The sequence below is a fragment of the Populus nigra genome, chromosome 13 (assembly GCF_951802175.1).
Source record: "Populus nigra chromosome 13, ddPopNigr1.1, whole genome shotgun sequence".
Classification (NCBI taxonomy): Eukaryota; Viridiplantae; Streptophyta; class Magnoliopsida; order Malpighiales; family Salicaceae; genus Populus; species Populus nigra.
In genome coordinates, this window is record NC_084864.1 from 7,629,770 (window position 1) to 7,645,598 (window position 15,829).

Here is a 15,829-nt window from a genome sequence, read left to right on the forward strand (position 1 = left end):
TTTCTTTTTATTTAATTTAGTTTATCAATATTAAAATTTTTTCTATTTAGTTATCGACCGATGCTTTTATTTTTCTTTTTGTTTTTTTGCTGTTTTTATGCCTTTAACTATGGAGTGCACACTGGAGTCCACAGTGAAAAGGCTGATGCTTTTTTGTTTGTTTTTTTCCTTTTTAGTTAATTTTTTTCATTTAGTTTAGTTTGTTAATGTTCAATTTTTTTCTATTTAGTTATCAAACTTTCATGACACGGATCCCGGGTTTGACGAGTTACCTCGTCAATTTTTTTTTCTATTTAGTTATCAAACTTTTACGACACGAATCCAAGGTTTGACGGGTTAACCTGGTTTGAAGGGTTAACCCTGTTAATTCAGATTTTTTTCTTTTTCTTCATTAATTTTTTACTTCATTTTGGTTTTTTTTCTTTGTTTTTTTTCTTTTTAATTAATCTATTTAATTATCACACTTTTATGACACGAACAGCCAGACCCACATCCAAGACTATTGGGTCTGGTATTGCAGTCAGACCCACTTAAACTTGGGTCATGCAAGTTTAATGTTATTATTAATATTATAAATATTTGTCTTGGGTCAGGCGTTGCAGCCACGCCCAAGACTCTTGGGTATACCTTTGCAAAAAGACCTAATACTTTTAGATCTTAATTTTTTTTGATATTTTTTATGCAAAAACCATTGACCCGCGGCATCGCGCGGGTCATGTAACTAGTTAATTTCTATAAGAGATGCCTTTATGATGGATGATTTCTGCACAATTGTGTTGTTTCATTTACATTTTCATTGAGTCACTTTCTACATGCAACCATTGATTTATTTGATTTTTATCTTGAGAGAATATATGACCTGAGTGCATTTGAGTAGTTAAGGCCAAATGATGAGTTTGGGATCAGCTGGTGACCTGAGTGCCATTCGTACCGTTCCACCACTGTTTACCTGTAGTAACCCCATTCAGCTCTTCTGCTTCTATTCCTCATAGCTCAGTTTGTTACAACACTTTTAGTCACTTATGTACTCGGATAGCAACCATGATTATTGATCTGAATGTTGTGTGCTCTAGCCTTTTCAATTGTTAAGACATCTTAATAGAAAGCTTCTCCATATGGTTGCACATTTTGACCTAAACACTGTAGATTTTTCTTTAACCATTTATACTAGGTTCTTTGTCTGCTCGGCTTCTTAGATTAGTTCAAGTAATCCTCACTTGACTTCTTGCATCATTCCTATAACAACCCGTGACATCTCGCAAGTAATTTACCTAGTCTATTAGATTGTGTTAAGTATTCTCTCTTAGAGTTGTGTTCCCAATCTGCTAGACGATATGGCATAATCAGTAGCAGTTTCTTGACCTTCTGCCATGGTCACTTTATCGTTTGAATGATGTACTCAGATAATTATGCACCTTAATGCTTTGAAATGGGGACAAGCCACTTTTATCCCACTAAACAGGTAAGGATAAAGTATCCGTGTGTAACTTATCTATATGGTTTTGATGTGGTACCTTTATTAAAAAAGTTGAAGTTTCTCCCAATTTTACCCCAGTATTTGCATAGGATAGTCCACCATGCTTGATCTAATTGAAATAGTATTGATCTAGTAGAAACATTGATTCAAGTTTTGCTGTTCATAATTTGTATACAAGTCTCCTCGTGTAACTTATCTATCCACATGGTTCTGATGTGGTCCCTTTATTAAAAAAGTTGAAGTTTTCTCCCAATTTTTCCCCACGACTAGCGCAGGTTAGTTCTCCACCGTGCTTGTTCTAACTGAAATAGGAGATCCAACAAAAACATTGGTTCGAGTCGAGTTGTTAATAATTTGTATGTTGGTCTACACAAGTGAAAACTGAGTAATTACTTATGCTATTTTGTTCCAGATGGTCATTTCTCAACATGTTTTGTTAATTGATTGTTGATGTTTTCATTAGCTTGGTGTGCAAATTTGGGTTGAAAGTTTTTGGCATGAGAAGCTTTGTAGTGATTGCTTTTGGAATCCAAGAATGGATAGTTGTGAGAGTTTTTATTTGATAATTGTGGTTGAGTGGTACCAACAATAAAAGTACGTTATAAAGTACCTGCATATACGTTTCTGGTGTGCACCCCCAACCACAATGCTACTAGGAAATTTATATGATCTGCGAAGCAAAACACTTTTTACTTGATGTGATATTTGTAAGTAACTTAAATTATTTGACTGGCATGTTCTTGAATGCTAGTGGAGCATTGTTTATACCCAAGGACTTGTCTATAAATGTGTGTGCTTTTTGAAAATTTGCATGAGCTAAATTGTTGATGAAGTTGATATGACTCCTGTAATGGTCTGCATGCATATATCGTTGATTATTCTTCTTATTCTCCTAAGTATTTACCTAAGCTGTAATCTGTTGAGATTTGGATGTGTCCACAAACTAATGGTTTGGACTGCATAACTGTGGATGGTTAGGATAAAAATCTTATATGTTATTTTTTACATGATGATTCTTATACATGTTTATGATGCCTTAACAAGTTACTAATGATCAGGTGATTAAGTAAGGAAGAAAGTTGATATGACGGGGGGTTTTTATGACTATCGATGCTCAAAGTTGAAGTTTATGGACATGAGTAATTACTTGTGTTATTTTGTTCTAGAAGGTTATTTCTCTACGTGTTTTGTTAATTGATTGCTGATGTTTTCATTAGCTTGGTGTGCAAATTTGGGTTGAAAGTTTTTGGTGTGAGAAGCTCTGTAGTTATTGCTTTTGGAATCCAAGGATGGATAGTTCTGAGAAAAAGTTTTAATTTGATAATTTTGGTTGATTGGTACCAACAATAAATGTAAGCTATAAAGTACCTGCATGTACGCTTCTGGTGTCCACCCCAACCACAATGCTACTAGGAAATTTATATGATTTGCGAAGTAAAACACTTTTTCTTTGATATGATATTTGTATGTAACTTAAATTATTTGACCGACATGTTCTTGAGGTAAGAACATGTTTATGATGCCTTATACATGATGATCCTTCTACATGTTTATGATGCCTTAACAAGTTACTAATGATCAGGTGATTAAGTAAGGAAGAAAGTCGTTATGACGGGGGGGCTTTTATGATTATCGATGCTCAAAGTTGAAGTTTATGAACATAATTATGTAGAACAAATCACATTGAGGTAAGAAATCTCATGATTGTGCAGTTTCCATCACAGACTAAAATGAGAAAACAGAGAGCTAGAGACTAATTTCACAACTAATCTGAAATAACAAAAACAAAATTTGGAAGCCCTAATATCCTTTGCTAAATCTGAGATGTTACATGGTTCTTAATTGTAGGGGAAGGAACTAAATGATGTTAACTCATTGGCTGAAGTCATAACACTAACTCTAAAGTGTGCTTTGAGTTGTTTTTAGAAACTTGATTTTAATATTTCACTATAAAAATATTTTTTTGACTAGCTGTTCTTCCAGGTGTTTCTGACAGGATGGATAGACTCAATGCTGAAGTCACAACACAACTCTGAACTGTGAATATGCTTTATTGTTTCTTTATGTGATAAATGACTAGTCTAAGCTTCAGTTTTTTGTTCTTGTCTTTTAATGTATTATTAAACTATTATGGCTTGTAATCAATGTTTTAAATTAATTTATCCTGTCTGATTTTCCAGCCGTTATCCTTGCTGAAATCCTAGAAGATGATGTTTTGGTCTTCCCCCACATGTACTCGATACTTACTGAGATAGGTCATGTTTACATGGTTCCACTTAAGCATTCATCTTTTCAAAAATGACATGCTCTGTTTTATTGGAACTTATAGGTATAAGAGGAGTTTGAAAGAGTTGCATAAAATGCTTCATTGGTGCAATGAGCATTTCAACAGTTCAGCCATGTAAACAAGGAGGCACTAGATCAACATGTAAATCTCACTAGGAAACAGGAGGAACTTCAGACACGGCAAGCTGAACTTGAGGCAAGTGACAAGGTACTACGGTACTGGATTTTAATGGTTAAATGTCTTCTGTTGTACTTATTGTTTTTAATGTGAGATTATGATTTATGTATCTTTACTTCAACGATAAACATAAGCCATAAAAAAATAGACTGAGCTTGAGCCTGATGTGAAAGACGTGCTAGAGAGAATTTCAGAACATATCCAAGCCAAGGTATCAAACTGTAGCAAAGAGAAAAATGCTAATTATTTTTTGGGGATAAAAAATGTTGAATGCTTTTATTTAACATGTGCTTTGCTTTCAGGATGATGCTATGCTAAAATGTAAGGTATCTCCTCAACTAAAATTTTCTACATATTACTACCTAAGCTATAATTTCAGCTGAAAGGGCCTCACTTTAGGTTTTTGTCCTCTACTGTCAATAAACTAATTTATACAGCTAACATGGTCGGTAATAATAAAACACAGTCTAGTAGATGGAGAATTTGCAAATAAGTAATTAAAACATCATTATTTAAGAATTATTTGTGTATTTTGTTACTTAAATTAATATGTTAGGGGATTTTATACCTTCTTTGATTTGACCTAGTGGAGGATTTGGGGGACCTGAATGGACACACATAGTCGAGTGAAATTTGATTTTTTGCAATTTATACAGGTTTCCTTACTCTTGTGGATATGAACTCTTCTACTTTCGTCGTAGATTCAAGGAAGCTTTTGTGGATTTCTAGGTTTTCTTTCCTTCACTTGTTGTTGGGTGATTTTTCGTTTTAGTCCAAGGAACCGGAACCATCTTGTTATGAGAAATAATTGATTTTTATTTTCCACATTAACTGGACACTTCGATGATAAGTTTTTTACCTTTTCCAGATGTTGTACTAGCTACAAATGTTCGGGATTTATTCAAGGTCTATAGCAGTAACTAGTAGATGCCCACCATTATACTAAAAACAAGACCCCTTTGAAAATTTCTAGTTTTATGATGAGCTGTCTTCAAGGTTTATGTGTAAATGTATGGATTAATTGAAATTAGATAAGTATGTTTTGCTACTTGGTATGAGTATGCAATTGAACTTCTTAACTCTATTGTTGCAAGTCCTCGTGCCTCTCTTGCCATTTCCTTTATATTCTGATTTTTTGATTTTAAATAAGTCATCTACTTCAGGAAGAAAATTATAGGCTGAATGCAGACTTCAAAGAGCGAAATGCCTACGTTGAGAGCTGCAGAGCTGAAATCGTTATTTTCTAGTCTCATGAAGGATTCAATAGTCATAAAGCATAGAGAAACAAGCTACAAGAAGCATGTATCCTTTTCTCTTTCTATTTTGGTCAGGCTTATTGAAAGGGCATAGTTTGACTAGACTTTTCTGCTTTTGTAGATCATGGTGAAAAAGAAAAGTGAACTTATTGTTGAATTTGATAAGCTAAGACCACAAGTGTTCTTATTCCTCTGTCGTTGGGTCCTATTTATAGGAAAAATCTCTTGTAGATGTCACTAATCAAATAGTGAGCTTAAAGCCACTGTGACCACGAAACAAGGTGAGGTGGGCACAGAGCTCATTGATCACTTAACACCACAGGAAAAACATGAACTATCCCAGCTGAACTAAGAAATAAAAGATCTTAAAGAGGAGCTTATTAAATTTAGAACAGATCGCATCGAGGTAAGATATCTCAACCTTGTGAGAAGCAACTGTACTTATCCTTAACAGGTATTTGTTCTGTTTCACATGAAGCTTTTGTGGCCTTCCAAGCTACTTCCATATTTATGATCTGCTTTCTGATAGGCCTCTTGCTTGCTGTCATGCATGCCTATATGCTAATGGGTGTATGGTAATACATTGCCCCAAAAGTTTCTGTATATTTGTTGCTAATTGAGGTGGGTGACTTTTTGGAAGAAAATAGTTTATTATCGTTTATTATTGCCACCTGTTGCACTAGAGGTGATAGATTGATGTTGCACTGATGTGTCTTGGCCTCAAACCCTAGAAAAATAATATTACTTGTCACTGAAAAATGAGTAAATAAAAAGAAACGAATTATTCCTCATGCTTTTACAATGTCTATCTGCTATTTGTGATTTATTAAGATACATTTTGAGTATTAACATTAGTTTTTGTTACTATGAAGGCAAAGGTGATGGTACAAATGCAGAATCTGGAGCACATGAAGAAGATTTTCTCATCCAGGATGAGATTTCTAAATCTTGTCTAGTGAACGTGTAGCGTGTAAGTCATTCTTTATGGAGATGCTGCATTTTGCAAGTATTGCAAAAGTTGCAAGTGCTCCATTATACATGCATCCCTTGTTATTGAATTGTTGATTATCTGTAGGAGGAAGAGACAATTTTGCATGAGAGAGACGGCTATAAACTGGAAGAGGGACGTCTTATACGTGAATTGAAAAGGATACGAGATGAGGATGATTCAAGTTTTAATAATTTTCAGATTTTAAATCATCAATATGCCCTTTTAAACCTTCTTGGGCAAGGAGGATTTAGTGAGGTTTACAAGGTCCGAACTTCGGCAAGTAGTTTCAATTGATAATAGAAAGTAGTTTCATTTGATAATAGAAACACTAACCTTTGCTTGTTTGATGAAAATTCTTATATACCATGACAAGAGTATAGATCATTCTGTTGCCAATATTGACAATTGTAAAAGCACATCCTTTTGCAGTGATTTGAAGTGAGAAATTTCCGGCAGGCTTATGATTTGGTCGAGCATAGGTATGTTCCATGTAAGCTACATGGTTTGAATATCTATGAGATTGAGGTAGTTTCTCAATGTCACCGTTTTAAGTTTGTATTCTAATGATTGTTGTTATTCAACAGGAAGGTGCAGGGCATCATGTTTTATCTGCTTTTGTTGAGATTGTGTTGATAATTCCGACAATCACATCCCGGTAATACTTCATAACCTACTTCTTTTTCTTTTCTGAGGTATGGAGTGTAAATAATGGTCCACATCTTATTACGAAAGAAGAAGGATCCTGAATTTTATATTTGTTTTCTTCTTCTTCTAACATATAAGCTTATCTTTATCTTTACAAAGCTTCTCCCACAATGCTCCAGAATTTCTTTTGAATTAGTTGTTCTATCATGAGGCATAATTTTATTTTAGTTCAGAAAGTCAAACTTTGGCCACCATTGATTGGGATAACAATCTAGGATTCTGCCACTATCCTTCCATCCATGCCTGTTATATTTTCCTAGATCTTTTCCGTGCTTTCCTAGGCTGCTAATAAGGCTGTTACATGTTTTGCTGGCAATGATAGTTTGTTTTTAGACTTTTGATGTCTCTTTATACTGTGACTGTGCGATGCTCTTATTAGCATTTCTTTAATGGGTGCTGGTAAGGATTATGAACATTAGTTTTATCAATAGTGATGCACATCATTCACATATTTGCCCTTTATGCCCATGTGTTGTGTTAACAAATGCTGCTGCCCATAATTTTTTCCCAGATCTTTTTCGTGCTTTCCTAGGCTGCCAATAAGGCTGTTACGTGTTTTGCTAGCAATGATAGTTTGTTTTTAAATTTTGATGTCTCTCTACATACTGTGACTGTGCAATACCTTTATTAGCGTTTCTGTAATGGATGCTGGTAAGGATTATGAGCATTATTCAATCAGGATAAAATTGTTGCTGCTGCAACTTGACTACACCTACTGGAGAAAGCAGTTGAGAATATGATTGATTTGGTGACTGCCTTTATTTTTAACAAAACTGGTTTCCATTCTGTTCATGCAATGACTGTTTTGCTACTTAAATATGCATGGTGGGTTGAATGGGTTCCCTATCTGCCTTGTCAGATGAATTAACAATAAACTAAAACTGCTCAGTGTTTCACTGTGGAAGTCCATAGTGAAACACTGAGCAGTCTTCTTCTTTTTCTTTCTTCTTTTTCTGTTTTTATTTTTTTTGGTTTTTTTTTTTCGTTTTCCATGTCTATGGTTTTTTTTTTTTGCTTTTTTCTGTGGTTTTTTCTTTTGATGAACTTTTTTTGTTTAATTTAGTTTGTTAATGTTAATTATTTTTATTTAGTTATCAGATTTTCATGACACGGATCCCGGGTTTGACGGGTTAATCCAGTTTATTCAGTTTTTTTTTAATTTTTTTTATTAGTTTTTTTCTTCTTGTATGTTTTTTTTCTCTTTGCTTTTTCCTTTTTAATTAATCTTTTTTTAATTTTTTTCATTAATAATAAATCTTTTTATATTTAGTTATAACACTTTCATGACATGAATTTGAGGTTTGACAGGTTAACCTGATTTGGCGGGTTAACCCGGTTGATTCAGATTTTTTTATTTTTCCTCATCTTTTTTTTATTTAGTTTGTTAATATTAAATATTTTCTATTTAATTATCAGACTTTCATGACATAGATTTCAGGTTTGACGGGTTAACCCAATTTATTCAGATTTTTTTTATTTTTCTTCGTTAGTTTTTTTCTTCCTGTATGTTTTTTTTCTTTGCTTTTTTCCTTTTTAATTAATCTTCCTTTTTAATTTATTTCATTAATAATAAATCTTTTTTTCTATTTAGTTATTACACTTTCATGACACGAATTCCAGGTTTGACACGTTAACCCGGTTGAATCGGATTTTTTTTCTTTTTCCTCATTAGTTTTGTTCTTTTGATTTCATCTTTTAATATTGTATGCAGTCCACAATGAAAAGGCTGAAGCCTTTAGTTTTTTTTTTTGCTTTTTTTTATTCCTTTCACTGTAGACTGCACAGTGCAGCCCACGGTGAAAAAAGGCTGATGCTTTTTTTTTCTTTTTAATTAATTTTTTTATTTAGTTTGTTGATATTAATTTTTTCTCTATTTATTTATCAGACTTTCATGACACGGATTTCAGGTTTCACGGGTTAACCCAGTTAATTTAGATTTGTTTCTTTCTTCATTAGTTTTTTTCTTCTTATAAGTTTTTTTTCTTGTGGATTGTTTCTTTTTATTTAATTTAGTTTATCAATATTAAAATTTTTTCTATTTAGTTATCGACCGATGCTTTTATTTTTTCTTTTTGTTTTTTTGCTGTTTTTATGCCTTTAACTATGGAGTGCACACTGGAGTCCACAGTGAAAAGGCTGATGCTTTTTTGTTTGTTTTTTTCCTTTTTAGTTAATTTTTTTCATTTAGTTTAGTTTGTTAATGTTCAATTTTTTTCTATTTAGTTATCAAACTTTCATGACACGGATCCCGGGTTTGACGAGTTACCTCGTCAATTTTTTTTTCTATTTAGTTATCAAACTTTTACGACACGAATCCAAGGTTTGACGGGTTAACCTGGTTTGAAGGGTTAACCCTGTTAATTCAGATTTTTTTCTTTTTCTTCATTAATTTTTTACTTCATTTTGGTTTTTTTTCTTTGTTTTTTTTCTTTTTAATTAATCTATTTAATTATCACACTTTTATGACACGAACAGCCAGACCCACATCCAAGACTATTGGGTCTGGTATTGCAGTCAGACCCACTTAAACTTGGGTCATGCAAGTTTAATGTTATTATTAATATTATAAATATTTGTCTTGGGTCAGGCGTTGCAGCCACGCCCAAGACTCTTGGGTATACCTTTGCAAAAAGACCTAATACTTTTAGATCTTAATTTTTTTTGATATTTTTTATGCAAAAACCATTGACCCGCGGCATCGCGCGGGTCATGTAACTAGTTAATTTCTATAAGAGATGCCTTTATGATGGATGATTTCTGCACAATTGTGTTGTTTCATTTACATTTTCATTGAGTCACTTTCTACATGCAACCATTGATTTATTTGATTTTTATCTTGAGAGAATATATGACCTGAGTGCATTTGAGTAGTTAAGGCCAAATGATGAGTTTGGGATCAGCTGGTGACCTGAGTGCCATTCGTACCGTTCCACCACTGTTTACCTGTAGTAACCCCATTCAGCTCTTCTGCTTCTATTCCTCATAGCTCAGTTTGTTACAACACTTTTAGTCACTTATGTACTCGGATAGCAACCATGATTATTGATCTGAATGTTGTGTGCTCTAGCCTTTTCAATTGTTAAGACATCTTAATAGAAAGCTTCTCCATATGGTTGCACATTTTGACCTAAACACTGTAGATTTTTCTTTAACCATTTATACTAGGTTCTTTGTCTGCTCGGCTTCTTAGATTAGTTCAAGTAATCCTCACTTGACTTCTTGCATCATTCCTATAACAACCCGTGACATCTCGCAAGTAATTTACCTAGTCTATTAGATTGTGTTAAGTATTCTCTCTTAGAGTTGTGTTCCCAATCTGCTAGACGATATGGCATAATCAGTAGCAGTTTCTTGACCTTCTGCCATGGTCACTTTATCGTTTGAATGATGTACTCAGATAATTATGCACCTTAATGCTTTGAAATGGGGACAAGCCACTTTTATCCCACTAAACAGGTAAGGATAAAGTATCCGTGTGTAACTTATCTATATGGTTTTGATGTGGTACCTTTATTAAAAAAGTTGAAGTTTCTCCCAATTTTACCCCAGTATTTGCATAGGATAGTCCACCATGCTTGATCTAATTGAAATAGTATTGATCTAGTAGAAACATTGATTCAAGTTTTGCTGTTCATAATTTGTATACAAGTCTCCTCGTGTAACTTATCTATCCACATGGTTCTGATGTGGTCCCTTTATTAAAAAAGTTGAAGTTTTCTCCCAATTTTTCCCCACGACTAGCGCAGGTTAGTTCTCCACCGTGCTTGTTCTAACTGAAATAGGAGATCCAACAAAAACATTGGTTCGAGTCGAGTTGTTAATAATTTGTATGTTGGTCTACACAAGTGAAAACTGAGTAATTACTTATGCTATTTTGTTCCAGATGGTCATTTCTCAACATGTTTTGTTAATTGATTGTTGATGTTTTCATTAGCTTGGTGTGCAAATTTGGGTTGAAAGTTTTTGGCATGAGAAGCTTTGTAGTGATTGCTTTTGGAATCCAAGAATGGATAGTTGTGAGAGTTTTTATTTGATAATTGTGGTTGAGTGGTACCAACAATAAAAGTACGTTATAAAGTACCTGCATATACGTTTCTGGTGTGCACCCCCAACCACAATGCTACTAGGAAATTTATATGATCTGCGAAGCAAAACACTTTTTACTTGATGTGATATTTGTAAGTAACTTAAATTATTTGACTGGCATGTTCTTGAATGCTAGTGGAGCATTGTTTATACCCAAGGACTTGTCTATAAATGTGTGTGCTTTTTGAAAATTTGCATGAGCTAAATTGTTGATGAAGTTGATATGACTCCTGTAATGGTCTGCATGCATATATCGTTGATTATTCTTCTTATTCTCCTAAGTATTTACCTAAGCTGTAATCTGTTGAGATTTGGATGTGTCCACAAACTAATGGTTTGGACTGCATAACTGTGGATGGTTAGGATAAAAATCTTATATGTTATTTTTTACATGATGATTCTTATACATGTTTATGATGCCTTAACAAGTTACTAATGATCAGGTGATTAAGTAAGGAAGAAAGTTGATATGACGGGGGGTTTTTATGACTATCGATGCTCAAAGTTGAAGTTTATGGACATGAGTAATTACTTGTGTTATTTTGTTCTAGAAGGTTATTTCTCTACGTGTTTTGTTAATTGATTGCTGATGTTTTCATTAGCTTGGTGTGCAAATTTGGGTTGAAAGTTTTTGGTGTGAGAAGCTCTGTAGTTATTGCTTTTGGAATCCAAGGATGGATAGTTCTGAGAAAAAGTTTTAATTTGATAATTTTGGTTGATTGGTACCAACAATAAATGTAAGCTATAAAGTACCTGCATGTACGCTTCTGGTGTCCACCCCAACCACAATGCTACTAGGAAATTTATATGATTTGCGAAGTAAAACACTTTTTCTTTGATATGATATTTGTATGTAACTTAAATTATTTGACCGACATGTTCTTGAGGTAAGAACATGTTTATGATGCCTTATACATGATGATCCTTCTACATGTTTATGATGCCTTAACAAGTTACTAATGATCAGGTGATTAAGTAAGGAAGAAAGTCGTTATGACGGGGGGGCTTTTATGATTATCGATGCTCAAAGTTGAAGTTTATGAACATAATTATGTAGAACAAATCACATTGAGGTAAGAAATCTCATGATTGTGCAGTTTCCATCACAGACTAAAATGAGAAAACAGAGAGCTAGAGACTAATTTCACAACTAATCTGAAATAACAAAAACAAAATTTGGAAGCCCTAATATCCTTTGCTAAATCTGAGATGTTACATGGTTCTTAATTGTAGGGGAAGGAACTAAATGATGTTAACTCATTGGCTGAAGTCATAACACTAACTCTAAAGTGTGCTTTGAGTTGTTTTTAGAAACTTGATTTTAATATTTCACTATAAAAATATTTTTTTGACTAGCTGTTCTTCCAGGTGTTTCTGACAGGATGGATAGACTCAATGCTGAAGTCACAACACAACTCTGAACTGTGAATATGCTTTATTGTTTCTTTATGTGATAAATGACTAGTCTAAGCTTCAGTTTTTTGTTCTTGTCTTTTAATGTATTATTAAACTATTATGGCTTGTAATCAATGTTTTAAATTAATTTATCCTGTCTGATTTTCCAGCCGTTATCCTTGCTGAAATCCTAGAAGATGATGTTTTGGTCTTCCCCCACATGTACTCGATACTTACTGAGATAGGTCATGTTTACATGGTTCCACTTAAGCATTCATCTTTTCAAAAATGACATGCTCTGTTTTATTGGAACTTATAGGTATAAGAGGAGTTTGAAAGAGTTGCATAAAATGCTTCATTGGTGCAATGAGCATTTCAACAGTTCAGCCATGTAAACAAGGAGGCACTAGATCAACATGTAAATCTCACTAGGAAACAGGAGGAACTTCAGACACGGCAAGCTGAACTTGAGGCAAGTGACAAGGTACTACGGTACTGGATTTTAATGGTTAAATGTCTTCTGTTGTACTTATTGTTTTTAATGTGAGATTATGATTTATGTATCTTTACTTCAACGATAAACATAAGCCATAAAAAAATAGACTGAGCTTGAGCCTGATGTGAAAGACGTGCTAGAGAGAATTTCAGAACATATCCAAGCCAAGGTATCAAACTGTAGCAAAGAGAAAAATGCTAATTATTTTTTGGGGATAAAAAATGTTGAATGCTTTTATTTAACATGTGCTTTGCTTTCAGGATGATGCTATGCTAAAATGTAAGGTATCTCCTCAACTAAAATTTTCTACATATTACTACCTAAGCTATAATTTCAGCTGAAAGGGCCTCACTTTAGGTTTTTGTCCTCTACTGTCAATAAACTAATTTATACAGCTAACATGGTCGGTAATAATAAAACACAGTCTAGTAGATGGAGAATTTGCAAATAAGTAATTAAAACATCATTATTTAAGAATTATTTGTGTATTTTGTTACTTAAATTAATATGTTAGGGGATTTTATACCTTCTTTGATTTGACCTAGTGGAGGATTTGGGGGACCTGAATGGACACACATAGTCGAGTGAAATTTGATTTTTTGCAATTTATACAGGTTTCCTTACTCTTGTGGATATGAACTCTTCTACTTTCGTCGTAGATTCAAGGAAGCTTTTGTGGATTTCTAGGTTTTCTTTCCTTCACTTGTTGTTGGGTGATTTTTCGTTTTAGTCCAAGGAACCGGAACCATCTTGTTATGAGAAATAATTGATTTTTATTTTCCACATTAACTGGACACTTCGATGATAAGTTTTTTACCTTTTCCAGATGTTGTACTAGCTACAAATGTTCGGGATTTATTCAAGGTCTATAGCAGTAACTAGTAGATGCCCACCATTATACTAAAAACAAGACCCCTTTGAAAATTTCTAGTTTTATGATGAGCTGTCTTCAAGGTTTATGTGTAAATGTATGGATTAATTGAAATTAGATAAGTATGTTTTGCTACTTGGTATGAGTATGCAATTGAACTTCTTAACTCTATTGTTGCAAGTCCTCGTGCCTCTCTTGCCATTTCCTTTATATTCTGATTTTTTGATTTTAAATAAGTCATCTACTTCAGGAAGAAAATTATAGGCTGAATGCAGACTTCAAAGAGCGAAATGCCTACGTTGAGAGCTGCAGAGCTGAAATCGTTATTTTCTAGTCTCATGAAGGATTCAATAGTCATAAAGCATAGAGAAACAAGCTACAAGAAGCATGTATCCTTTTCTCTTTCTATTTTGGTCAGGCTTATTGAAAGGGCATAGTTTGACTAGACTTTTCTGCTTTTGTAGATCATGGTGAAAAAGAAAAGTGAACTTATTGTTGAATTTGATAAGCTAAGACCACAAGTGTTCTTATTCCTCTGTCGTTGGGTCCTATTTATAGGAAAAATCTCTTGTAGATGTCACTAATCAAATAGTGAGCTTAAAGCCACTGTGACCACGAAACAAGGTGAGGTGGGCACAGAGCTCATTGATCACTTAACACCACAGGAAAAACATGAACTATCCCAGCTGAACTAAGAAATAAAAGATCTTAAAGAGGAGCTTATTAAATTTAGAACAGATCGCATCGAGGTAAGATATCTCAACCTTGTGAGAAGCAACTGTACTTATCCTTAACAGGTATTTGTTCTGTTTCACATGAAGCTTTTGTGGCCTTCCAAGCTACTTCCATATTTATGATCTGCTTTCTGATAGGCCTCTTGCTTGCTGTCATGCATGCCTATATGCTAATGGGTGTATGGTAATACATTGCCCCAAAAGTTTCTGTATATTTGTTGCTAATTGAGGTGGGTGACTTTTTGGAAGAAAATAGTTTATTATCGTTTATTATTGCCACCTGTTGCACTAGAGGTGATAGATTGATGTTGCACTGATGTGTCTTGGCCTCAAACCCTAGAAAAATAATATTACTTGTCACTGAAAAATGAGTAAATAAAAAGAAACGAATTATTCCTCATGCTTTTACAATGTCTATCTGCTATTTGTGATTTATTAAGATACATTTTGAGTATTAACATTAGTTTTTGTTACTATGAAGGCAAAGGTGATGGTACAAATGCAGAATCTGGAGCACATGAAGAAGATTTTCTCATCCAGGATGAGATTTCTAAATCTTGTCTAGTGAACGTGTAGCGTGTAAGTCATTCTTTATGGAGATGCTGCATTTTGCAAGTATTGCAAAAGTTGCAAGTGCTCCATTATACATGCATCCCTTGTTATTGAATTGTTGATTATCTGTAGGAGGAAGAGACAATTTTGCATGAGAGAGACGGCTATAAACTGGAAGAGGGACGTCTTATACGTGAATTGAAAAGGATACGAGATGAGGATGATTCAAGTTTTAATAATTTTCAGATTTTAAATCATCAATATGCCCTTTTAAACCTTCTTGGGCAAGGAGGATTTAGTGAGGTTTACAAGGTCCGAACTTCGGCAAGTAGTTTCAATTGATAATAGAAAGTAGTTTCATTTGATAATAGAAACACTAACCTTTGCTTGTTTGATGAAAATTCTTATATACCATGACAAGAGTATAGATCATTCTGTTGCCAATATTGACAATTGTAAAAGCACATCCTTTTGCAGTGATTTGAAGTGAGAAATTTCCGGCAGGCTTATGATTTGGTCGAGCATAGGTATGTTCCATGTAAGCTACATGGTTTGAATATCTATGAGATTGAGGTAGTTTCTCAATGTCACCGTTTTAAGTTTGTATTCTAATGATTGTTGTTATTCAACAGGAAGGTGCAGGGCATCATGTTTTATCTGCTTTTGTTGAGATTGTGTTGATAATTCCGACAATCACATCCCGGTAATACTTCATAACCTACTTCTTTTTCTTTTCTGAGGTATGGAGTGTAAATAATGGTCCACATCTTATTACGAAAGAAGAAGGATCCTGAATTTTATA

The 15,829-nt window shown here is 33.8% G+C and overlaps 1 long non-coding RNA gene across 6 annotated transcripts; it reads left to right on the forward strand.

Moving 5' to 3' along the window:
* The first annotated feature begins 84 nt into the window (after positions 1-84).
* Positions 85-15,829, forward strand: LOC133671611 (uncharacterized). 6 transcript variants are annotated; one of them, XR_009834329.1, is made up of 4 exons: positions 85-6,667; positions 6,773-15,339; positions 15,505-15,554; positions 15,660-15,829. It is a non-coding gene; the product is annotated as an uncharacterized LOC133671611 (long non-coding RNA). The 6 variants fall into 6 exon arrangements; XR_009834325.1 differs by having other exon boundaries at positions 6,773-15,054; positions 15,160-15,554; XR_009834328.1 differs by having other exon boundaries at positions 85-6,452; positions 6,618-6,667; positions 6,773-15,554.